At 46.7% G+C, this 26054-nt stretch overlaps 1 pseudogene; it reads left to right on the forward strand.

The window, feature by feature from the left end:
- Nucleotides 1–26054, forward strand: part of LOC129327988 (zinc finger protein 721-like) — a 45822-nt pseudogene that overhangs the window by 12666 nt on the left and 7102 nt on the right.

A 26054-nucleotide genomic window follows, 5' to 3' on the forward strand; every position in this document is an offset into this window, starting at 1 on the left:
TGCTCTCAAGCTCTCTAAGCCCAAGAACCAAAAACGCTCAGTGCTTCCAAGCCTCTGCTCAGAAGCCAAAGCTCAGGGGTCTCCCAAGCCTATACTCGGAAAACCAAAAAGTGTCCCCAAGCCTCTGCTCAGGAACTGCAACTAAGGGGTCTCCCAAGCCTCTGCTCAGGCAACCCGAAATGCTCCCAAGCCTATACTCAGGAACTGAAGTGCTTCCAAGCCTCTGCTCAGAAGCCAATAATGCTCTCAAGCTCTCTGCCCAAGAACTAAACTCAAAGTGTCCCCAGGCCTCGTGCTCAGAGACAAACGGTTAAACTGTCTCCAAGCCAAGATCAAAAGACTAAATGCGCTCAAGGACTGCCTCTGCACGTCCCCAAGCAAAATTGCTCAGGAGTAAAACCACGGTACTCCCAAGCGGAAAAGCGCTCAAGAGTTCTAACAACTCTCAAGCGGGGTGCGCCCAAGAGTCTAACTTAAAACTCTTAAGCACGGTGCGGCCGGCTGCCGCGGGGCTTCAGGAACCTGGCTTCAGATTCCCAAAGCTAACTAACTGAACAACCAAACGGACTAACGATCCCTTCACGTTTCCTCCGGAGCGGGGATTGAAGCCTAAGTGCTGGCAGGAACGGGGGTTTGGACGGACTTAGGAGAGACGGGGGAGGGCGGAAAAGAGTTTTATATGTGCTGCTTCAGGATATATATATCTATAGAGCCTACTTCTGGGATCCCACCCACATAGACGCGTTTAGGCGGCCCGGAAGGTGGCCAGGAACTTCACCAGTTCAGAGGTCCTCACCCACAGTACACCGGTTATAACGGCTGGAGGGCCTCGCGGTGCACCACAAAAGGCAAGTAGTCCAAAGCTGGCTGAAGGAGGAAATGGGGAAAAGCCAACCCACAAGATAGAAATGCTCACTAGAGCCACACACACTCACACTTTTAATTCCCTGAGCTAAATTGCGCTCTTTACACTGAGGTCTGGAAAATTTTCCTCTAAGTCAGTTCGCTGAAAACACGCGTGTCGACTCACGTGTATTCACACGAACTGGGTTATGCCCGCATATTCTCCACCAGTAAACTGTTACCAGAACTGCTCTTTTATTATAATGGGGAATTAGCTGTAGCAGTCTGTAACTATTAATATTAAGCGAGGATCATAACCTATGTTTACGGAGGTCCCGATCCCAGACACTCTAGTGAAAAAGAGGCAGACAAGGAGTAGGGTCCAAACACGTGTATTGAGTGTAGCGTAAGCCTAGCTTGCACAATCATACAAAGAACATACAAGGTCTAAGAAATACAGAGTAGGAAATACAGAGACGTTCGCATTAGCTGGTTCCCAACGATGATAGGGGGAATACTCACTTATCCTGAAGCGAAGCAGAGACACAACAGCGAGGTGGCCCAATGCCAGCACTGGGACCACAGACGGACAGCAAGGAAGTCTGGATAGGAATGGCCTGAGCACCGAGTGGTCTGGGAGACCAGCTTAAATACCCCAAAACGTACCCTGGGGCTGGTGCTGTACTTGGTGGTTCTCACAGATTAAAACAAAGGGTCTAATGGGCTACTGAATGGCTTGGATGGGCCACTTTGGTAATCAGATTGTGATAAGTGACACCTCAGGAAGAGGGGACAAAAGAGGGAGGGGGAAATCCAAGTGGGCTGAAAGGATGTTCCAGTGGACAGGGCTTGTCCTGATGTCATCAGCTTTGGAATGCGGAGGTTTCTTTGAGATGCATTCTTTAAGTGCTTGGGATGGTCGGCACTTAGTTCCTTCTCCGGGGCGGCTCCTAAGATATGCAGAGCGGGGCGAGGGGCTCTCGCTGCGGACGTGGTGTGCCCGCTTCGCCGAAATGGCTTCTCAAAGCAGTCTCTTCCTCTGGGTCTTCTGGGTGCCTGAGAACATGGATGCCGGCTGGGCATAGCTGGGGCTGGATAGCAGGCTGCCCGGTGGCGAGGGCAAGCTCGGCGACCGGCTCGCGGGAGGCTCCAGGCAGGAACTGACCAGGGAGCGCCTAGCCAGGCTCGCTGGAGGTTTCCCCGGCTGGCGCCCGGCTGCTAGCAGCGGCTTGGGCCCATATGAGGCAGGCTTCCATGGAGGCAACGGGAACAACACTTTAAAACACAGTCCAAAGCAGGGAATAGGCACGGTCCGTGGCAGATGGCAAAGCAGGCACGGGGAACACAGTCCAAACACACACTGGAAATTCCAGATACAGGCCAGGGCAGGGCTTGCCCAGGAAGAGAGTCCTTTGTGCAGTTAACCAAACATGGAGTCAGTAAACTACACAGTCCATAGCAGAAGCAAGGTAATTGACACGCAGGCAGGAAACTGACACGTGTACCAGAACACACACGTGCAAAGCGGTCTTTGGTGTAGCAGTAAAACAGCAATGCAGGAAACTTTAGCACAGTTCATAGCAGGCTTCAAAGCAGGGGAGGGGGCCTACTTGGCAACATAAGTGGGGCTTCCCCCCCCCCCCCCGCTGGGCCTTGCCTTAGCCTGGCTGAGTGAGTTCTCAGCTGGCACAGAAGTGCCAATGCCAGATATGGCTCCATACCACCCTTCCCCTACTCCTTGTCTGTTGTGTATTTCTGGAGGGGCAGGCATCCCGGCATGGAATTGCCCAGTTTATGAACACACAGAAGAGTCACAATTTTGTCTTTCTTCTTTTCTCCTCACAAAAGGGCCTGAGGTTGCCAAGCCTGACCTCATTTCCAGGCTGGAAGGAGAAGAAGAGCCGTTTCTCCGGATCTCTGATGAAGAGGGGGGATTGGCAGGTATCCATTTTAATTTGTTGCGGGATTGTCTGTTCCTTTTGCTTCCTTCCGAGGGATTTCTGTGGCCTTTTTCTCTTTGAGCTTCTTCACGCAAGAGCTTGGCTGGGTTGGGGATGGTGAAATGGTGCTTGTAGACTCCGGACGCCTGAAAGCAGGCCTCTTCCCCCTCCCCGGTCGGATCACTTGTGCCAGGTGCTGTCCACTCGCAGAGGCAGCGGCTCCCTGGCAGGCCTTGATCCTGGGATGCCAGGTGTGCCAAGCAAAGCAGGGGCTTTTCCTCAGAGACATGATGGCCCACAGCAAGTCCAGCCAGAACTCACGTGGACACATCCTGCCTCCTCTCCCAAGCACAGAGCTGTGTTTTAGGTGACTCCAGAGGAAACTGCAGGATGGTGTCGCTTTGCAACATTCAGCCCCTTGCGGCAGAAATTTTCCCAGCCTGTTTTCCACCCTAGTCAGGATGAAACTCTTCCAATTGACAGCCAATGGCCTGTGGTCTGAAGCAGCCCCTCCGGAGGCTGATTTAGTTCCCCACACAATGTGCAGAAGTGATTTAGCAGGGGAAGGGCTGCTCCACAGAGACCCTGGCAGAGAGAAAGGGGGTGGGACAGAGTGGTGGCTGATGGTGTTGCAAGGGCAGCCAGGCTGGACCAGGTCTCCCTTGGATGTCGCACACGCTCTGGGTGAACAGGGGGCTCTGGTGGGGGGCAGGAGTGCTTTTCCCCTCGGAGGTCACGCAAGATTGACGATAAAATTGAAACCATCGAACACATGGATATAGACCGTCCCATTTTTTTTTTTTTAAGACTGACCAACTCCCCCCGCCCCAACTTTTATTGGCAAGTTACATATAACAATTAACAATCAACAAATAACAGATCAACCAATATTATACATATACAAACAATTTTGGGATTGTCCAGTGTGGTAACATTGCATAGACTGTCCCATCTTTAATGAATTGACAGCTTGCTTAATTACCCCCTACATAAAAATATGGAACGACCTAATAAGAGAGCCCAGGAACGACCTAATAAGAGAGCCCAGGTGATGTGGTGATCATTGGATACAAATGATTCCCTTTCTGTGGCAAAATATATAGAAGCAATAATTGAATATCAGAGACAGAATATTGAGTAAGATTTGTCCTCTTTTAATTTCACCTTCAGGCAATAGTTTTAATAGCAGCACCAGACAGACAGACAGACAGACAGACAGACAGACAGACAGACAGACAGACAGAGGCCACTCTTGGGGCTGGGGGGGGGCAACTCAATGTGACTGGAGAGTGAACTGTCCCTTCTCAGGCCGGCTTCTCCTTTTCAATGTAAACTTGACTCTTAATTTTCTTCTCCATTCTTGCTTTCTTCCAATGTGAAATGGAAGCTTCTGATGGGTACAAAAACTGCATGAGAAATATTTATCTTCAATGCACAGCATACAGGGGACACACACACCCCAATAAAAACCAAACAATGGAACTCCGCAGAGGACAATGTTTGTGCCCAGGACAATCAAGGATGTGAAAAGCACATTTTCTCCTCATGCTTCACTGATCCCTGTGAGGGGTTTAAAGAGAGATGCAAATCTGGTTTGCTGGTTCCAGGTTTGTTGTTCAGCTTAAAGTAAATCCTGTTCCCTTCTTCTTCTGCCTGACATCTCTCCTCCAATCATGCGCTGGTGTATCCCTGTTCTCATAGATGGTTGCTTCTGACTGCCTTCTCAAGGCATATCTAACCATGGAAGACCCCTCTAAAGAATGGCTGCCCCCCCTTCTTAAAGTCAGTGTTTTGGTCTATTAAATCCCCTTGTGAAAAGAAGCCGGGACAGAAACGCCACTGGGATCTCCATTGCTTACATGACCAGGCCAGAGTTCTCTCTCCCTCCCTTGTCTATCTGCCAGTAACCGTCCCAGTGAAGTGCTGTTCTTCATTTAATTGCCACAAGCTACTGATCGGGGTGTGGGTTCTAGGGTGTGGGTTCTAGATCCAGTCAGTCTTGAATTCTGCCTAGGAGCTAAAATGACTAAACGGAGGCTTTGGTCTCAGCATGGGAAGACAAGACTTGCTGGAAAACACAGCAAAGCTGGGAAAGTCAAGGCAGCCGGAAAAGAGGATGGCTTGAATCGATAAAGGAAGCCCTGGCCTTTTGTTCGCAGGACCTCGTCAAGGCTTATAGTGATAGGGCATTTTGGAGGTCTTCATGTACAGGGTCACCTTAAGTCAGAAGCAACTTGATGGCACATTACACACACATGGATTGGCTGATACGATCTAGTTTGTCATGGGACCATATGCAAAAATAAGACGTTGGAAAGTGTATCCAGGCACCAAACCCTGGTATTGGTGGCTTACACACGAGGAGCGGATTCTGTAGCTTCCCCCTTGTTGGTGCAGCTGCAGATAAATTGCAGCAGCAACGGGGTGTCCACATGGCAATGGAGCTGAAAAACCCAAATTTTCAGACCCTCAGCTTGGTCCATTAAAGCCGAACCGGCTGTCCCTGTCTTCAAAGGTGCCCTTGTTCTCCCCAGAACAACCCCAAACCACTCCCTCTCTAAATTTACCCAGGTAGGAAAATAAAAACTTAAAATGACGGAGTCACTTTGAGAAGTGTGTGTGGGGGAATCTCTCTTGTGCATTCTCCTTTCTTGTCTTGGGCTACACTTATTACCATAGGAATGGCTCCTCTGCCAGCTTTGCCAGCTTGGAACTTAGAAGGAATAAAGAAAGAGAGGGGGAGAACCGGGTACAGACTGTGTGATCTTAACCTCCGTGCAAACACAATCAACACAAAGCAAAGGAGGAAACTCTTCTAAAGATGGCTTGTAAAGGTGTCCTATCCTCACACCAGGTTTCTCTTTCTTTCTGCAGGAGGCCTGTGGAGGTCACCGAATGAAACATCTCAGCATCCAGTGATGGATAAAGGGGACACCTATTCAGATCTGAAAGGGGCTAAACATTCTGATACCCTGAGGAAGGAGGAGAGAAAGCATCCATCTAAAGGAAGGAGTGATTCCGGTCTTTTACAAGGTGAATACGCTCATGAAATCCCACTACTTGAAAAAAAGTACATAGAAGGCAATAGAAATGAGGGCAGTGCAAGTGGGAATTCTTTGTCTGAAAAATCAAACATCAGCATGGATTGGAAAAGCCATAACACAAAGAAAAAATATAAATGCCTGGAGTGTGAGAAAACCTTCAAAAAGAGTGGAAACCTTAATTCCCATCAAAGAATTCACACAGGGGGAAAACCTTATAAATGCCAGGATTGTGGGAAAAGCTTCAAATGGAGTGGATGCCTTAATTCTCATAGAAGAACACACACAGGGGAAAAACCTTATAAATGCTTAGAGTGTGGAAAAATCTTCAGTCGCAGTGGAAGCCTTAATTCCCATCAAAGAATTCACACAGGGGAAAAACCTTATAAATGCCAGGAGTGTGGGAAAAGCTTCAGTCAGAGTGGAAGCCTTAATTCCCATCAAAGAATTCACACAGGGGAAAAACCTTATAAATGCCTGGAGTGTGGGAAAAGCTTCAGTCACAGTGGAAGCCTTAATTCCCATCAAAGAATACACACAGGGGAAAAACCTTATAAATGCCAGGACTGCGGGAAAAGCTTCCGTCAGTGCAGATGCCTTAATTCTCATAGAAGAATACACACAGGGGAAAAACCTTATAAATGCCAGGACTGTGGGAAAAGTTTCAGTCAGAGTGAAAGCCTTAATTTCCATCAAAGAATTCACACAGGAGCAAAACCTTATAAATGCCTGGAGTGTGGGAAAAGTTTCAGAACAAGTGGACATCTTAATTCCCATCGAAGAATGCACATAGGGGAAAAACCTTATAAATGCCAGGACTGCGGGAAAAGCTTCAATCAGACCGGACGCCTAAATTGTCATAGAAGAATACACACAGGGGAAAAACCTTATAAATGCCAGGACTGCGGGAAAAGATTCAGTCGCAGGGAAACTCTCAGTTCGCATCAAAGATATCACACAGGGGAAAAACCTTATAAATGCCCGGACTGTGGAAAAAGGTTCAGACAAAGTGGTGAGCTTAATCCCCATCGAAGAACGCACACAGGTGAAAAACCTTATAAGTGCCTGGAGTGTGGGAAAAGTTTCCGAACAAGCGGACAACTTAATTCCCATCTAAGAATTCACACAGGGGAAAAACCTTATAAATGCCAGGACTGTGGAAAAAGCTTCAGAGACAGTGGAGACCTTATTTCCCATCGAAGAATTCACACAGGGGGGAAACCCTTATAAATGCCAGAACTGTGGAAAAAGCTTCACTCACCGTGGAGGCCTTCGTTATCATCGAAGAATGCACACAGGTGAAAAACCTTTTAAGTGCTTGGAGTGTGGGAAAAGTTTCCAAACAAGTGGACACCTTAATTCCCATCGAAGAATGCACACAGGTGAAAAACCTTATAAATGCCAAGGCTGCGGGAAAAGCTTCAATCAGAGTGTTCATCTTCATTCCCATCAAAGAATACACACATGAGAGATGCCATATTAATGCCTGGAGTGTAGAAAAAGCTTCAGACTAAGTGGAGTCCTTACTTCTTACCAGTGCTACTACTAGAACAACAAGTTTAAGGCAGCTGCAAAAAATGACTTTTATACCTCACTATAGCCTGCTAGGTGGCTTCTTCCCTCAACATGGCTGACCTGGCCACCTGGATCCCTGCTATGGTAACATCAAGACTTGACTATTGTAATGCACTATACATAGGTCTCCCATCCAAATTAACTAGGAGACTCCAATTGGTGCAAAATGCTGTGGCACGACTGCTATCAGGAGCATGAACATCAGCCCCATTCTGCAGTCACTCCGTTGGCTTCCTATCAGCTACCATGCTCAGTTGAAGGTATTGGTTATCACATTCAAAGCTCTTCACAGGCCTGGCATCTCTATGGGACCGCCTCCCTCCCTATATTCCTCCACATGAGCTTCACTTATCTGAAGAGGGTCTCCTACAGGATCCACCCTGTAAATGGGCGTAATGAACAGCAGCCCATACACGGTCTTTCTCTGTGGTGGCCCCTGCCCTGTAGAACGGCCTGCCTTAGGAGGTCAGGAGAGGCCCCACCCTCCTCGCTTTCTGCAAACTATGCAAGACTGAATTATTCAAGAAGGCTTTTGTATTGTAGAGAAGGGCTCTCAGTTGCTTTACTAATGAGTTAAGGACCAGGATCATAGACTTCACCACTATATTTCCTTACATACTACCTGTTGTCTTAAATGCGTGCTCCCATGAGTTACCTTTGCTTCTTGCTGGTCTTATGTCAGTCCTAAAATTGCTTATCTTCTGTTTCAGCATTTCTTCAACTCTGTCTTGGATTCTTACTAATGCTATGTCTGTGTAAAATGGTGTTTATCGACTCTATGACATCGTTTATGGAAATGTCCTGAAATTGCGTCTCCTGATCTCATTCTATGTAGTTCGCCTTGAGTCTCAGCCAATGGGCTGCAGGTCTCTGGGTTCACCAGGGGGTGTGCTAAGTGCAATCGTCAGAATAAATAGTAATAATTCATAATAGGCAGCAATGATCAATTCATGCATATAAATAGCAATAATTCATAATTGTGTACATTGATTAATTCATGATGGGAGGTAATTCATACGGAATTCATGATGGGTTAAAAGCACTAAAAACCAGGAGCAATTAATATACATGGATCAATTCATGGATAGTTAAAATCATAAATAGATACATAGGATTAAAAGCAGGGACAATTAAAAGCAATTCATACAGGGTAAAGTGAAATGTGCAAGCATGACATAATTCATCGAGGGTAGGCTAATTCATAAATGGTTAAAATCATAAATACATATATGTGATTAAAAGCAATAGTTCATGAAGTCAAAAGCAGCAAGAATAAAAGCAAGTGCGTGGAAACAATTCATGAGGGGGGGTAAGCGGCGGAAGGGTTCATGGGGGCCAGAAAAATAAACTTCGCGATTAAAACCCAAATCAATGTGGCTGGATTAAAATCAAATTCATAGACTGGAACTGCCTCGGCGGAGGGAGTTGGGTTAAGAAGGCAATCCAAAAGGTTAAAATCAAATTCATCGGGATAAAGTCCATGGGCGCACTTGCAGTAGATAGAGGGAGGGACTAGTTCGGGGCTAAATTCATGGGAGTTAAAATTCATAAAAGCAATGGAAAGAAATTCATAAAACCATAGGGTAACAAAGATCACAGACGGCTCAGTCCGCAGTACAGCTGCTGGACTGGGTTGCATATTTACAAGAACAAGCAAACTTAGTCCATGTGCTCCAAAACACACCTCCACCCCCCCTTGCTGTCTGCGACAATCCGCAGAGCAGGGTCGGTGAGCGGCGAGAAGGGCTTCAGACACACAGTTCTAGTCCTCATGGAGGTGGCGCTGCTGGCGGTCGTTTGGAGACGGGCCGTGGGCTGGGAGGCAGAGAGATATGTCCCCCCCTAGTCCACAAGAGGGCCTCGGAGCGGAGTCCGGCAGCAGAGCGTCCATGGGGCCGGTGCAGGATCCGTACACATAAAGGCACAAGCATAGTTCATTTTTTTTTTTTTTGAAAAATTTTTTATTGGGTTAGAACATTTTTATTTTTACATTACAATCAATTTTCCCCTAATTTTTCGTTTCTAACCCCCTCCCTTTCCCCCCCTTTTGTTGACTTCCAACAGCTTTCCCACCCTCTGTCCCTTTTCCCTTACTTCTATTAAATTCCTCTGTCTAAAACAGATATACATTCTCCATTATATTAAGCAGTACATCTTTAACTCCTTTACTTATTATACACCCAAACTATACGTCTTTAGGTAAACAATTTATCCCATTTTCCAGTTTTGAATATTTCTATATAAACCTATATATCATAAACCATAAAAATTTCCCACATTTAAATCAAACAATTTGATTTGTTCTCTATATATTACTCATTTCAACTTTTTATGGTAATTCTATATAACTCCTCGCATAATCAATCAATTTAACTCTTCTGTACATTCAGTTTGGTGCATATAAATCTTATCAAAGAAAGAAAATATTATTATTTACTCAATCCTCATGTTTAAACCTTATCATTAATTATTCTCTATCAATGTTCTATCAGTTAACCTATACATATCTATATATATCTCAATCAATTAATCTAACTGCTTATAAATTCACATTTCTCTTCCTCCCCCGGTAAAGTCACCCCTCTCTTTTATACTTTTATTATACTTCAGTAGTTCTCAAACTGCCACAGTTTTCCTCCCACCTCCCATTTCTTCTCCAGATATTGTTTCAGCTTCTCCCAGTCTGTGTTAAACTGCCCTGAGTCCAGATCTCTCAGTTTTCTTGTCATCTTGTCCATTTCAGCCATATACAGCAATTTGTAAATCCAATCTTCAATAGTTGGCACTTCTTGTACTTTCCATTTCTGCGCGTACAAAAGTCTAGCTGCTGCAGTCATATAAAAAATCAACGTCCTATGATGGGCTGGAATTCCCTCCATTCCCAAGTTTAGCAGCAGGAGTTCTGGGTTCTTATTTATTTGAAACTGTAAAATTTCACTCATTTCTCTTATTATTTCCCCCCAGAACTGCCTAGCTACCTCACACGACCACCACATATGATAGAGGGAGCCCTCATGTTTCTTACATTTCCAGCATTTATTAGAAGTATTCAAGTTCCCTAGCGCAATCTTCTTTGGTGTCATGTACCAACGATAAATCATTTTGAAAATGTTCTCTTTAATATTAATGCATGTCGTTGTCTTCATTGTAGTTTTCCACAAGTATTCCCATGCCTCCATTGTTATTTCTTTATTGAAATTTATAGCCCATTTCACCATCTGTGTTTTAACTATCTCATCCTCAGTATACCATTTCAACAGTACTTGGTATACCTTGGATATTCTTTTCTTGTCTTCTTTAAGAAGGGTCTGCTCTAGTTCCGAGTTCTCTGTTCGTATGCCCCCTTTTGCAAAGTCCGAGTTGTATAAGTCTCTAATCTGTCTATACTGGAACCAATCATAGTTAGGTGATAGTTCCTCTTGCGTCTTTATTCTAAGTTTAGATACTTCAATCTTAGTTATTTCTTTGTACGTTAAACATTGTTGTTCATTATCCACAGCTCTCGGATCTATCACCTCATATGGAACCACCCACAAGGGGGTTCCCTCTTGTAGGTAAGTTCTGTACTTCTTCCAGATTGTATATAGACTTCTCCTTACAAAATGATGCAGGAACATCGAGTTGACCTTTACTTTGTCATGCCATAGGTATGCGTGCCATCCAAAAATTTTTTTATATCCCTCTAGGGCTAATAGTTTCTTATTCTTTAATGTCATCCAGTCTTTTAGCCAAACTAGGCAGATTGCATCATGGTAAAGTCTCAGATTGGGCAGTTGCATTCCGCCTCTCTCCTTTGCGTCTTGTAGAACTTTTACTTTCACTCGAGGCTTCTTGCCTGCCCAAACAAAATCTGATATTTTCCTCTGCCATTTTTCAAATTGTTTAGAGTCTCTGATGATTGGTATTGTCTGTAACAAAAACATTACTCTTGGTAACACATTCATCTTAACTGCTGCAATCCTGCCCAACCATGACAAATTCAGTCTATTCCATTTGATCAAGTCTCTCTCTATCTGAGTCCATAATTTTTCATAATTGTTCTTGAACAAATCTATATTTTTTGCAGTCAGCTCAACTCCCAAATATTTCACCTTACTAGTTACTTCACAGTCCGTTGTTTCCATTAACAATTGTTGTTTCTGCTTAGTCATGTTTTTACATAGTATCTTTGACTTCTTTTTATTAATGAAGAAACCTGCCAAGTCACCAAACTCCTTGATCTTATCTATCACTTTTGGCATGTTCTCCAATGGATCTTCTACAATTAACATTATGTCATCTGCAAATGCTCTGACCTTGTATGAATAGTCCTTTATTTTTATTCCTCGTATTTCCTCGTCTTGTCGTATTTGTATCATCAGAATCTCCAATACTAATATGAACAACAATGGAGATAACGGGCAACCTTGTCTTGTTCCTTTACTAATCGTCAATTTCTTGGTCAGTTCATCATTCACTACGATTGCTGCAGTCTGGTCCCTATATATTTCTTTAATTGCTCTGATGAATCTTTCTCCCAATTGTAGCTTTTCCATAGTGGCAAACAAAAAATCCCAGTTTAAGTTGTCAAACGCTTTTTCGGCGTCTACAAAGAAGAAACCAACCTCTTTATCGCAACGCTTGTCATAGTATTCAATAGCATTGATCACTGTCCTTAAATTGTCTCTTATTTGTCTGTCCGGCAAAAAACCTGCTTGTTCTTCCTCTATAACTTCCGAGAGCCACCCCTTCAGTCTCTCCGCCAATATCTTTGCAAAAATTTTATAATCATTGTTAAGTAATGATATAGGCCTGTAATTTTTCACGCTAGTCAGATCTTGGCCCTCTTTTGGGATCAATGATATATTCGCTTCGCTCCAAGTGTCTGGAATTCTTTGATCCCTAAAAACTCCGTTCATCACCTCTTTTAGGAATGGTGCCAGTTCATTGGCCATTGTCTTATAAAATTTAGCCGTAAGTCCATCTGGCCCTGGCGCCTTTCCTAGATTTGCGGATTGTATTGCCATATTTATTTCCTCATCAGTTACTTCACTGTTCAGCTTATTTCTCCAAGCTTCCGAGATCTCTGGAAGTTTGGTTTTCTCCAAATATGATGCTATTGATTCTTTGTTTACTTCTTTTTTATTATACAGCTTAGCGTAAAATTTATAAAAGGCTCTGCTAATGGTAGTCTGCTCCAAATACGTTTTGTTTTCTTCACAAATTTTATTTATTATTTTCTTTTCCCTTTTCTTCTTTAATTGCCATGCCAAATATTTCCCAGGTTTATTAGCACCCTCAAAAGCTTTTTGATTCAGTCTTTTAAGGTTCCACTCCAATTCTTTATTACTCATTGCTGTTAACTGTTCTTGAAGAATTTTGATTTCCTGATGTATTTTCTTTTTCCCTGGTCTCTTTTTTAACTGTGCTTCTTTGGCCTTTATTTTCTCCTCAATCTCTTGTCTTTTCTCCTCTTTCTTTTTCCTTGCTCTACCATTTAAGTCCATTAGTATGCCCCTTACAACCGCCTTATACGCGTCCCAAACTTTACTGGTTGGTACTTCTTTATTCACGTTGTATTGTATAAAAAACTTAGTCTCTCTTCTCAATGTTTCCATATTCTCACTTTCCTGTAACAAGTCCTCATTTATTCTCCAGGCTTTCCTTTTTCTCCTTTTTCCAAATTTCCACATAATTGGGTTGTGATCTGAGCCTACCATCGGCATTATTTCTACCTCCTTAGTCCATAACGCTAAGTCCTTTGAGGCCCAGATCATATCAATTCTTGATAATGTAAGATGCCTTGCAGAATAAAAAGTAAACTGTCTGGTTTTAGGATATTCTCTCCTCCATACGTCTTCGAGAGTCTCTTGTTGAATCAACTCAAAAAAAAGCTTTGGCAATAGTCCTCTTTTCTTTTGTGCTTTTGTAGTCTTTTTGTCTAGTTCCAAATCTGTCACTCCATTGAAATCTCCAGCAAGAATTATCTGGTCATATACAAGATCATCTAGGTGCTTCCTTAAGTCTTCAAAGAAACTTTCCTTTGCACCGTTAGGTGCATAAAGTCCGACTACCAACACTCTCTTTAAGTTCCAATTACATTCCACTACTACAAATCTAGCTTCCACATCTCTCATAACAAATTTTGGCTGCAGCTCCTCTTTTATATACAACACCACTCCTCTTTTTTTCTTGTTGGAAGCCGCTACAAATTCTTTGCCCAATTTTCCAGATTTTAAATATTTTACATCCTGTTTTCTAATATGGGTCTCCTGCAAACAAACAATATCACATTTTTGTTTTAATAGCCAATGAAAAATATTTTTTCTCTTATTCGGTGAGTTTAGTCCATTTACATTCCAAGATAATACTTTACACTCCATATTCATGGTTTTGTTGGTAAGTCTTTTTCATTGTCCTTGATAAATCTCTCCATCTCCCGCTCAGATCTGATGCGTTTTTTTGCCCCTCCAAACTCAAAGGACACTCCTTCCGGTAACTCCCATCTGTATCTGATATTCATGTCCTTCAAAGTCTGAATTAGCACTCTATATTTTTTCCTGTCCAATAACACTGATCTGGGCAATTCCTTCATTATAATAATCGTCTTGCCATCAATCTCCAATGGATCTTGAAATTGTTTTGTCACAATCCTCTCTTTCATATTTCTAGTTGTAAACTGCACGATCACATCCCTTGGTAGTTTCCTCTGGGTTGCAATTCTCGAGTTCACACGATACGCCACATCTAGGATAGCCACAATTTCCTCCTCCTCCTTCCCCAGGTAATCAGCCAACACCTCAGTCATCTGTTCTTGCGCTGACTTCCCCTCCACTTCTGGCAGACCACGAAAACGAAGCTGCTTCTCCATGTGTTTAGTTTCTGCAACTGACATCCTCCCCTTCACCAGCCTCATCTCTGTTTGTTGCGTGTCTATTAAATTCTCCATCGCGTCTTCTACTGTTTTAACTCTCTGCTGCGTTCCTTGTAATTCACTGCTAATCGTTTCCACACCTTTTTTCACTTCTGACAGCTCCGACTTTACTGTCTGTGTAACTTCCTTGACCTCTTTAATAAGCTCCAATTTCGTGTCCTTAAGTTCTTTCATCATGTCTATAAGTTTTTTGTCCAAATTTTCTATTGCCGATTGCCACTCTTTTTTCGACATCGTGGGGCTTGCTTTAGCTCGCTCCCACGAATCTGCTCTCTTCCTCAGCTCCGTGGCGTATAATTAAACGTTTTCCTTTTTTTTTTAAATGTCCCAATCTTTGCCAAGATTAATTTTTTATATCCAAAATGTCGGGCGTCTTTTCTCTATGGTTTCTCTATGTTATTATAATCCAAGATGGCCTACTTCCTCTTCCGCTGAAGCCACGACCCTTCCACTTTCAAAGATGGCGATTCCCCACTTCCTGTCCTTTGGCAAGGGCCGCTTCCCTCCAGCCACTCTATTGTTGTTACGCACTTCCTGTCTCCCGTCTTCCCACAGCAGGTCTCGCGATGGTGTCTTTTTCCCACAGCTCCAAAACCACAGGTATTCAAAACAATAGTCCGATTTTTGTAATAACTTCTTTAAACTTAGTCTCTTTTAAAATACAACTCCTGCCGAGTCTTCACCTCCTTTTCACTAGTCTGTTGCAGTTTAAAAATCTACTTTCTTTCCTCTCTGTTTTTGTCAATCTGTCCCGTTTCAAGAGATAGCGATCTTTACCTTCTCTTCAGCTTTCTCGGGTTGTAATCGCTGTTTCGATCTTAAATTCTCCTCTCGACTTCCCTCCCCGATCGAAGCTTGGGTATGTAGGTCTTATGCCAGCCGAATTGGCCCCAAAATTGCCGCAGAGATTATAGCCGACCCGTCGCAAGGTGGGACCTCAAGGATCGGGGGGGAGACTCCTTGTGTAGAGCCCCCCCTCGTCCGAGATCTAACTCACCCTAGGGTCTTGAGCGTTCTTTGCCTGCTCCCCGCCTGAGAGCAGTCGGCCGCGGGTTATTTTCACCCCTCCGGCCGGTTAAAACGGCAATCCGGTCAGCTCCACAAATGGAGCTGCGTTAGACCTCCATGAATCCCAAACCGGAAGTCGGCACAAGCATAGTTCATAATCACACAAGCAACAAAATAAACAAGGGCTAAAAACGGGGCGCCAAGAATAACCATTAGGGCAGGAGGAGGTCGGGGTTGTAATGGTCCAAACGGTAGGATAGTTGGAGTTGCTGGAGCTGTCGGCGGCTCCAACAGCCCAAATAAAGCAGTGAGGCACACAACAAAACTTGGAAGGCCAAAATAACAACGATCGGGTGCAGAGCCAAATTGTAAATTCCAGTGGCAGTGGGGCTCCAACCAAAGAGGGTTTCCCACCACGAGTGCTCTCCGGTGGTCTTAATCCGCTGGACCAGATCCAAAATCTCCTTTCCGTTGTGGGACACAATCAAAGCAGTAGTGTCCCCATCCCTCTGGATGCTCTGGAGGGTGCGGTGGAGCTGCGGGTGGGCCAGGAGCTCATGGATTAGCTCCAGACCGATGCCAAGGGAGATGGGCTTCACATGTCGATAGATGGAGGGTGCCACCAGGATCCCTTCTTGGGTCCAGACCGGTACCGTGTAAGTGAAGTCGCAGGCTGCCACCGAAGACAGGTTGCAAAAGCAGCGATTGACTCCCGGGATCACGGGCTTCAGCTGGAACGAGTTCAGGATCACAAAATCGCAGGCCGTTCGCACGCAGGCACATCCTTTCCCAAGGTAGACCACAGCGGAGCTGTTCTCCTGGACGATCTCGAAAGGGCATTCATTGAGGGCGTCGACTTGCGGGGCTACACAGGGGTGATGAGGTGCAAAGGCTTGGTCTTGGCAAATGAAGCCGGTCTGGTCTCGATGCTGGCATCCTTGGAGGCTGACGAGCTGCCATCCGGTCGGGGTGAAGCGGGCCCAATGGTCGGGGTGTCTGGCGTAGAGGACCTCGGTGTCGCTGACTTGGAGTCCCAGAGGCACGACTGGATACACGTGGAATGACTCGTGCGCACTGGCCGTTAATAAAAATAATTTAAGCTCCTGGGTGGTCGGTGAGAATGAGGAATTTACGAGAGACCACCAGGATTCAAGCTCCAGTTCTATGGGTGACAATTTGGGCATAATCAATCTTTTGATTTCCAGGGGCAAGTGCCCGTCCGTGGCTTGCCGAATTAGCCCCATGGCCACAGCCTGGTTTAATTGTTGGGCCTGCATACATGCCATAGCTATTGACACGTTGCGTTCCACAGACTGTGTTCCTTTGAGCAGCAGAGAAAAATCTCTTTCAATTTGACTCTCCCAGTTAACTAAAATGGAGCTGATCTCGTGTTGCCCATTTGAAATGGAATTTAGGGACTGCACCACCGGTTTACCTAAGTCGGAGATGCTAGTCGTGACATGGGCAAACTTATTAGCGAGAGTCTCAATGTTGACCGAATCCATGATTGCTAAGCCTCCGGCTGCAGGAGCAGTCCAGTCGGCAATGCTTCGTCTGGCACGCGAGAGAGAGGGAGAGGGATCGATCCACAGTTGTAGCCATGCATTCCAACCCTTGCTACCGGCCTCCAGATAGGGAGCGCACTGCGGCAGCCTCTGGGTTGCATTTAGTTCAGCTAAGTCTATGCGGATCTCTTTTAAAGACATTTGCGGGCGGACTAGAACTCTCTCTCGAATGTCAGTTTTCAAAACATGGGAGCCCACTATATGCGTGCCGCCTTGGCTTAATTGCTTATTGCTAACAATCAAAGGGTCAATTTGGATGGTGTGGGTCTCCTGGGTCCGGATCAGCAGGGAATAATTGCCTGGTTCGTGAGTCAAATTTACAAAGAGCAGCCCAAGCCGGTGAAATTTCTCTACTAGGGGCTTGGTTTGGCATTCGGGTGTCTGCTGAACCAGTATCCAATCGGGTGGGCCATGTTTGGCTAGGTCTTCCTCCTTTACAATCCAGGTCAGGTTCTCCCAGCGTTCTATAGCAAAGGAGAGAACTGTGCCTGAAGGGGGCGTGATAGTGACTGATGCAGGTTCAATGGTAGTGGTGCCTAGTAGGATGGTCATTCTAAAGGGGTCTCCTGCCTTCCATACTGCGGCCGACACTAAAATAACTTCACAGTATGGTCCGAAAGCCTCAGTGACAAATGGCGAGGTTTCGAAGTTGGCAGGGGTGGTATATCTGTCTACCACCGGGACTGCGGTGGGGGCTGGCCTGATACGGGGAAGAAACATACAAGGAATCGGAGCAAGTGGTGACACTGTGTCAGTAGGCGAGTAACATACTAATTCTTGGGACATGGTTTTTACTCCCACACATAAAATAACAAGCTCTGGGGGTCGGATCCACTGCTCTTCGCAACTGCGGACGTTAGTGCGGTCCGTGGGGGTGGTCATATTGCTCTGCTGCACAACTTTGCAGACCATCATTTCATTTCCTGCCAGGGTATTAATACATCTCCAGTGGGGGTAGGGCATTAATTTGGACGGGCGTCCCTCTGTTAGGGTGCCTGCCAGCACGAGCAGACACAGAGTAGCCAGGTGCCTCATCTCCTGGCCTTCTTTTTTCCTTTTGTGGTGAGAATATCCTGGGGAGACCTGCGGATATAAGTACAGGTTCCCTGAGTTTATTGCAGCAAAATAAAATAAAGTGAAGTAGGGAAAAAGAGAGGGGGTTTTTCTGCCAGCACTGTTTATTAGGCGGGGTTCGAACGAGAAGTCCCAGAGCACTAAGCGAGCCTTCCAGCTTGTTGCTCTGGGGAACTCCTGTGCGACGGTTTCTTCCTATAGCATGTATATTTCAGGGGGGGAAACGTCTTTACGTCGAGCGAGGGTCGGCTGTGCGTTAGGCGGGATTATGCAAACTCGCCCCAGGGGTCCCTGGGTGCCTGGACTATGTGGCCTTCAGGTGCCCCTTGCTTGGCGGCGGGCTGCTTTTATTTTGCGGGCTGAGAGCTGTCGGTCCGGCTCGGCCTGTCCTTGCCGTTTTAAAAAGAAAAGAAAACTAAAGAGTGGTTTCCAGCAACTATAAGGGTTGCTGCAGACGGGGGCCCTCGCTTTAATTTACAAAAATAGGCCTTCGTTTTCTCAGCCATGCCGGACGCTCCTCTCGGCTGGTCTGGGAGGAAACGACCGGGCACCCTGACCGGGCGGCTGACCCGCAAGGATTAGCCCCCAGGACTCCCAGGGAGGGAGCCAGGGTCCGGGACGCGGCGGGAAGAACTCCCCGAAATCAATGCGGGGGGGGGGAATTGCCCGTTTGTCCCTATGGAGGCCGGCAGATGTGCGCGGCGCCCCGAGTGCCGCCGGGCAACGAGAAACGGCAAGTAAAAGAAACAGGCGGAAGCCTGTAAACAAGCGAATCCCTTCTGTTCTACAAGCGTTTGTGAAGGAGAGGTTGATCTGAAGAAGACTCGCTCTTCCCCTTCGTTGAGTTCCAGAATTTTGTTGGCGTCCCCCCCCCCCCCCAAATGGCAGCAAAGAGGCAAAGTCCCGCTCTCGGTAAGTCAATCTCGGCTACCTTGCAGAAGGGGGAGTCGCTCGAAGAGTTGGTACGCAGGGCGGTGGTGGAAGCTATAAAACCCTTTGTTGACAAGCTGAACGAAACTGATCAAAGGGTGGGCTTAATTGAAAGCGAGGTGAAAACCATTAAGGCAGCAGCGGGGGGGGGGCAGAAAAGTCTGCTCTGGAAAGTGCGTCACTTGTGAAGGCTACAAAAAAGGACCTGAAGTTGGTGGAGAACCAGCTGATCGGGCTACAGGTGGAACGAACGCAGACAATTTTGCGTCTCCAAAACGTGAAAGAGGAGGAAAATGAGGATCTGTGGGATTTGGTCTCGGAATTACTGGCGACACCCGCGAGGACGACTAAAGAAGAGGTTAAAAGCGCCATTTTGGAGGTCCGTCGGGCTTCTTCAAAATATGCAACAAAGCGACAGTTGCCTCGTGAGATCATTATTGACTTTTCATCTAAAAAGATTCGGGACACCATCCTATATAACTCATACAATGCGGATTTGGACTTTATGGGTTTGAAAGTCAAGATTTTGAAGGACGTTCCATTTCTAGTCCGGAAACGGCGTTTTAAATATAAAAAGTTTGTAGCACTTCTGAGGGACCATGGAATAAAGTACAAATGGTTATTCCCGGAAGGAATATGGTTCAGATATAAAGATCAGGCCTATAAGATATTATCAGAAGATCAACTAAAGGATTTTGAGAATAAAAACCCAGAACTCTGCTGCACCAAGAACGAAGAAAAGGAGGAGCCGGAGGGGGGGGGGAGGAGGAGAGCATTGCAACAGCAGTTGCACAGAGAGAATTGCGTCCGGGACCTAGAAGGGGGAGGAAAGTTTAACCAGAATTTGAAATGTTTATTCTCTGTATGATTAACCACTCCATCATTATTTTATGGAGCTATTTTTGTACTGACAGTATGAAGGGAAACATTGAAGTGTAGTGTTTAGTGTTTGTAGTTCATTCCCCTCCTTTTCTTTTTCCACCACCCCCCTTTGTCCCTTCCCTCTCCCCCTTCCTTGTGATAGTTTTGTGTAGTGTTTTGTAGTTATGAAAAATAAAAAATTTATTAAAAAAAAAAAAACAAAAATAGGCCTTCGTCATATCTTTGCAGGACTAGCAATTTTTGGAGGGACTCCCTCAGGAGGCCCCATTTTCTGGTTTCAAAAAAAAAAGGTACACCGGGCAAAAAGGAAAAATACACTGAGCAAAAGAAAAATGCACTGAGCCAAAAGAAAAATACACGGAGCAAGAGGCATACGGGTGTGGGGTACTTTTGGGTTGCCCTCCCTTGGAAGGCCTGGCAGGGCTTCATTAAAACTTCAATATGTCTCCCCCCCTTCTTTTCCCTTGTACGGTACGGGCAAGGGAAAAGATTACGTGGGGCGGGCGGCTGCTGGCGGAAAGGGCCGAAGTGGAGCCGAAGGCGCTCGGCGGCGTTTATCGAAAAGCGGCGGAGGCGGCCGAGATCTGTCGGCGCCACTGGGTCTGGGTTGTTCGGGGGTCATCTTGGCGTGGGGGATCCTGGCTATGTAAATGAGGCACGCTGCCCCTTGTGCGTAGCGAACGCACCTCAATAACATATTCCAGGGGTCACATATTTACAAAATACTGGCGGGTCTTTTACCTTTGCACTAAAGCGTACTGGCTGGTGGCGCCGTATAGCAACTCACCATGACGAATATGAACATTAGTAAAAGAGGGATGTTGGGCTATCTGGGGGTTCTTTTCCAGGGGAGGCACGGCCCTCAAAGCCAAAGCCGACCATCATGCGAAAGCGTGGGTCTGGCAGGTGAGACCCCGAATCTACGTAGATGCGGGATCTTCACCAGCACGGCGGGTGAAATGTTTTCAAATACGGAGATCACCTTATTTGGTGATTCCACTATGTTCGAGGGAATGTATGCACCTCTGGGCTAACGCCTCTCCAACCACTTTCACACACAGCAAATCTCTTTTGCCTGTGCAATTTTTTTCCGAACATGCGGCTAAAAATCCAATCAAGAATCACTTTCGGTGGTGGTCCTATTTGGCTTTGGTTGCCGTGTTTCCCCCAAGGGTCCCAACTGTGGGGCCCGCCTAAGAAAGTTAAAGAATAGAACTGACAAGAAATAACAAAAACACTAAATGATTATATGAAGCCAAGTTGGCTTTTTATATCTAATTTCAAAAGGGAATTGGGCTTCAGGTTCACACACACATAAAGTTAAGACTGCACAACGAAAAGGGAAGGGGGCTGTGGGGACTTGAACTCAAGTCTCCTTAAGGTGGCTTTTCCACTCCTGGTTCCAATCCCTTCCAAATTCTGACAGGGAACCAGTGATTACATTTATTTGGGCTTACTTCAGCCTGGGAGAGGACAAAAGGAAGAATTGGGAGGAGGTCAGAATCCTGGTCTGGCCAGTTTTTCCATTTCAATGAGGGGTGGGGGTGCAACGCTGAGTGGGAATAGTCTGTTTTAGATGCTGCTAGCAACTGGGATTCTTTCTGGAGTTTGCTCACTTGCCTTATTACATTCCTGACTGCACTTACTGCTGGAGGCTCTACCTTTTCATTAAGTTTTAGGCTTGAGCATTTTAAAATGAGGAAACAGATACACAAATATCTCTGAATTAGCTCAAGCACTACTAAACCACACAGGCCCAACATGAGGTTTTCTTCAGGGGTGTTAGTCAGGGAAGGCTGAGAGAAAACTATTTGGTGTGTAGTTGCAAGCACTGGATTCTCAAAGCATCTTAATTCTTTTAAAGGAACTGCATTTTTACTTTTGTTTACCTGTTCTTCAGGATCATTGCAAGAGGGCACAGTCACGGTGGGCTGTGTATAGCTTGGCTGGGGGCAGTCTATGGGAGCCAAGACAATTTCTTGGGGAATGACTTTTAAACTCTGTACATGCTCAGAGGCTAAAGTGAATTCTGGCTTCTTAGGTGTGGGGGCTGAGGCAGAAATTGAAGGCAAAGGTGACTGACTATTCATTTCACTGCCTTTGGCGGGGCGGGGTGCTGATTCAATCACTGATTGTTCCTCTAAAGTCTTTAATCTGGCCTCAGTGAGTCTCTGGGATTCCAGGAGATTTTGCATCAGGGTTTTTAAAGTGGCAGTTTCATTATTCTGGTCCTCCAGCAAAGTCTGCATGTTAAGGAATTTATTGTGGAGCTGCTCTTTCTCTATTGTGCAAGCATTCAATTTTTCTTTTAATTCCTCATTCTCTTTATTAAGATCATTTATTTTTAAATTCTGTTCCCTATTTACACTTATGAGCTCCTGAATTTTATTTTGCAGCTCTGCCAGGTTTCTTTCAGAGGTGTCTGGCAGAGTTGGTGCTGGGTTCTGGGTGCGAATCACCCTTTGGAATCTTTCCTTCTCTCTTTTAAGTTTCCAGCTATTTTTAGTTCCCGGAGGTCGAAGGCTAGCCTCAACCTTTGGTTTCCTCCCACGGGCAGTTAAGTGGGGAGAAGCATGTGTGACCCCCGGGCATCCCTATTGGAAAAAGGGGTTCCCAGCTGGTGGCGGCTCTCCTCTTACTGTAGCCACTGGCTGTGCATGTTGGGGAGGGCCTTTCCCAAGGGTGTCTAGAAGGGCAGAGAGAAGAACTGAAGTGGGCTGCTGGTGGAAGAGCTCCATGTCTGCCCCATGATCCTTGAGCCGCTTCCAGAGTTCCCAGCGGAGTGAGTCCCTGGCTGGCGGCGGGCCGCCTAGGTCAGAGGGCTCCTCATGGTCCTTTGGCTGCGGTATCCAGGAGTCAGCCTGACTTGGGGGAGGGTAGACCTGGTGATTGTAGGGGTGAGGTGCCTGAGGGGGCGGGGGCGCCGAGGGCAGCGCAGGTCTCCAGGGCTCAGAGGGTCCCTGTGGGGAGGAAGGGTAGCGACTGGGGGTGGGCGCAAAGGTTACTCCTGGACGGGAGTCCCTCTGGCTGCGGCCCCGAGTGAAGCTACCGCTTCTCCCACGCAAGATGCCACCTCTAGGCTCCGAGTACGAGCTATGCCCTTGGGGCCGATATTGGGAGTGGGGACCATGGTTGGCATACGTGACTGTGTTGATGGGCTCACTCTCTTTCCTATGGGAGGCCGGGGACTTCACATGGTGGATGGCGCCGGTTTCTCGCAACAGGCCAGCAATGCTCCTGATGCGGGCTTCCAGGTCTCCCCATGAGATGCTCCCGGGCTCTACTCCTGCTAGTGCTAGGCGGGTGGTACTATTGAGTCCATCTAAGACTGCTCTCCTGAATTCTAACTCGTCAAAGTCGGGTACATCGCTGGCATCCAGGTCCACTTCGTCTGCTAGCTCAGCAAGAAGCTGTTTCCTAGCTAAATATGCCTCTGGATCCTCTCCGGGCTTTTGGGACTCTGCAATGTACAGGGCTTTTAAGCTTTTGGTGGGCCACAGGAATGCACAAATTTCTTTAATTGCTCCATACTGGCTGCGTGTGGCTAGCCGTCGGTTAGAAATATAGGCATTGAGGGCCGAAACTATCTCAGGGGCGGCGCATTGGCGAGCCAGTTGGGCTACATCGGAACCACTAGCGGAAGGCTGAGAGGTGGTCACATGGGTGAACCACTGGATGGCTGTGTCTCGGTTTAGGGGTCCCATGCGATCTGCTATGGCTTGGAGCTCATCAGGCCTCCAATTGCGGGTTTCTTTAACGACCCGGTCTGTCTTCCTGCCATCCTCGTCCATGGATACTATTTCTTTAGTGGCTATTGGGTGGAGGGGCTGTGGGGCTTCCTCGGGCTGGGGCGACTGAGATGCCCAGCTATCCTTACTATCTTCTGGGAGGGCCAAGAGGGCTGAGGGGTGCACGGCGGAAATTACGGCCTGTTGCATCCCCAAGTGTCGCTTTAGGGCCTCTAGCTCCCTCTTACAAGCTGAATGGTCCGCGGCTGCGGTTTTAGACTGGTTGTGGTCCGCCATGAACCGGGCGGCATGGGTGAGCTTAGTAATCTCTTCTTGTCCCTCCGTTAATGCGTGCTCAGCCATATCGGCACGAGCGGTGGCCGCCTCAGCCTTGTGCTGAGCGTCCTGGAGGGCGGTAGTTAGTCCTTGCTTCTCTAGTATGAAATTGACGCGTTCAGCGCGCCACTCAACTGCCTTTTCCTCATGTTCTTTCTCCTGTTCGGTTAGCTTGGTCCTGAGAGTCTGGATTTCTAGGCGCAAGGCGTCCTGCTCTCGTTTTGACCTCTCCTCTAACTCCTCCTGTGCTGTTTGCAACTTGCTAATTAGGGACACACTGTCCTGCAGGGCGGTGAAAAGTGCCCAGGCTCCATATCTGTCCTTTTTGCTAGACCTAGGTTTCTCCTTGTCACAGAAGTCCTGGAAGGCGCTTCTAACTATCTGGAGTGGGTCGGGTCCCTTGAAGGAACCGGCTTCCCAAGGGCAATCTCCCTTCTTCACTAGCCACTTCTCCAGGCGGGGCACGGTGGGGTTTGCCCGGTACATTTTTCCTTTTGTTTAAGGCTGATCTCGGGGGAGGTTAAAGAGTAGATCAGCGGCACCAGGGGTGGGGCGATTAAAGCTGCTCAAGGGTTTTAACAACTTCTTCCTCTCTATGTTCCTTTTGGGAGGTTTATCCTTCCCTCAGGTCCTCAAGGGTTTTTACCAGGGGGTTTTAAGGTTCTACCTTTAGGGTTTACAGGGTATTTTAAGGGTCCTACACTCGGTTCTTCTCCACCGGGGGAGAAGGAAGAATTCCTATTCCCGTTTCAAGCTTGCCTACAAGCCACGGGACCAGGAAAAGTTTACTGGCTCAGAGGGTGCTCTCAAGCTCTCTAAGCCCAAGAACCAAAAACGCTCAGTGCTTCCAAGCCTCTGCTCAGAAGCCAAAGCTCAGGGGTCTCCCAAGCCTATACTCGGAAAACCAAAAAGTGTCCCCAAGCCTCTGCTCAGGAACTGCAACTAAGGGGTCTCCCAAGCCTCTGCTCAGGCAACCCGAAATGCTCCCAAGCCTATACTCAGGAACTGAAGTGCTTCCAAGCCTCTGCTCAGAAGCCAATAATGCTCTCAAGCTCTCTGCCCAAGAACTAAACTCAAAGTGTCCCCAGGCCTCGTGCTCAGAGACAAACGGTTAAACTGTCTCCAAGCCAAGATCAAAAGACTAAATGCGCTCAAGGACTGCCTCTGCACGTCCCCAAGCAAAATTGCTCAGGAGTAAAACCACGGTACTCCCAAGCGGAAAAGCGCTCAAGAGTTCTAACAACTCTCAAGCGGGGTGCGCCCAAGAGTCTAACTTAAAACTCTTAAGCACGGTGCGGCCGGCTGCCGCGGGGCTTCAGGAACCTGGCTTCAGATTCCCAAAGCTAACTAACTGAACAACCAAACGGACTAACGATCCCTTCACGTTTCCTCCGGAGCGGGGATTGAAGCCTAAGTGCTGGCAGGAACGGGGGTTTGGACGGACTTAGGAGAGACGGGGGAGGGCGGAAAAGAGTTTTATATGTGCTGCTTCAGGATATATATATCTATAGAGCCTACTTCTGGGATCCCACCCACATAGACGCGTTTAGGCGGCCCGGAAGGTGGCCAGGAACTTCACCAGTTCAGAGGTCCTCACCCACAGTACACCGGTTATAACGGCTGGAGGGCCTCGCGGTGCACCACAAAAGGCAAGTAGTCCAAAGCTGGCTGAAGGAGGAAATGGGGAAAAGCCAACCCACAAGATAGAAATGCTCACTAGAGCCACACACACTCACACTTTTAATTCCCTGAGCTAAATTGCGCTCTTTACACTGAGGTCTGGAAAATTTTCCTCTAAGTCAGTTCGCTGAAAACACGCGTGTCGACTCACGTGTATTCACACGAACTGGGTTATGCCCGCATATTCTCCACCAGTAAACTGTTACCAGAACTGCTCTTTTATTATAATGGGGAATTAGCTGTAGCAGTCTGTAACTATTAATATTAAGCGAGGATCATAACCTATGTTTACGGAGGTCCCGATCCCAGACACTCTAGTGAAAAAGAGGCAGACAAGGAGTAGGGTCCAAACACGTGTATTGAGTGTAGCGTAAGCCTAGCTTGCACAATCATACAAAGAACATACAAGGTCTAAGAAATACAGAGTAGGAAATACAGAGACGTTCGCATTAGCTGGTTCCCAACGATGATAGGGGGAATACTCACTTATCCTGAAGCGAAGCAGAGACACAACAGCGAGGTGGCCCAATGCCAGCACT

This window comes from Eublepharis macularius, chromosome 4 (assembly GCF_028583425.1).
Source record: "Eublepharis macularius isolate TG4126 chromosome 4, MPM_Emac_v1.0, whole genome shotgun sequence".
In the NCBI taxonomy this organism is placed as follows: domain Eukaryota; kingdom Metazoa; phylum Chordata; class Lepidosauria; order Squamata; family Eublepharidae; genus Eublepharis; species Eublepharis macularius.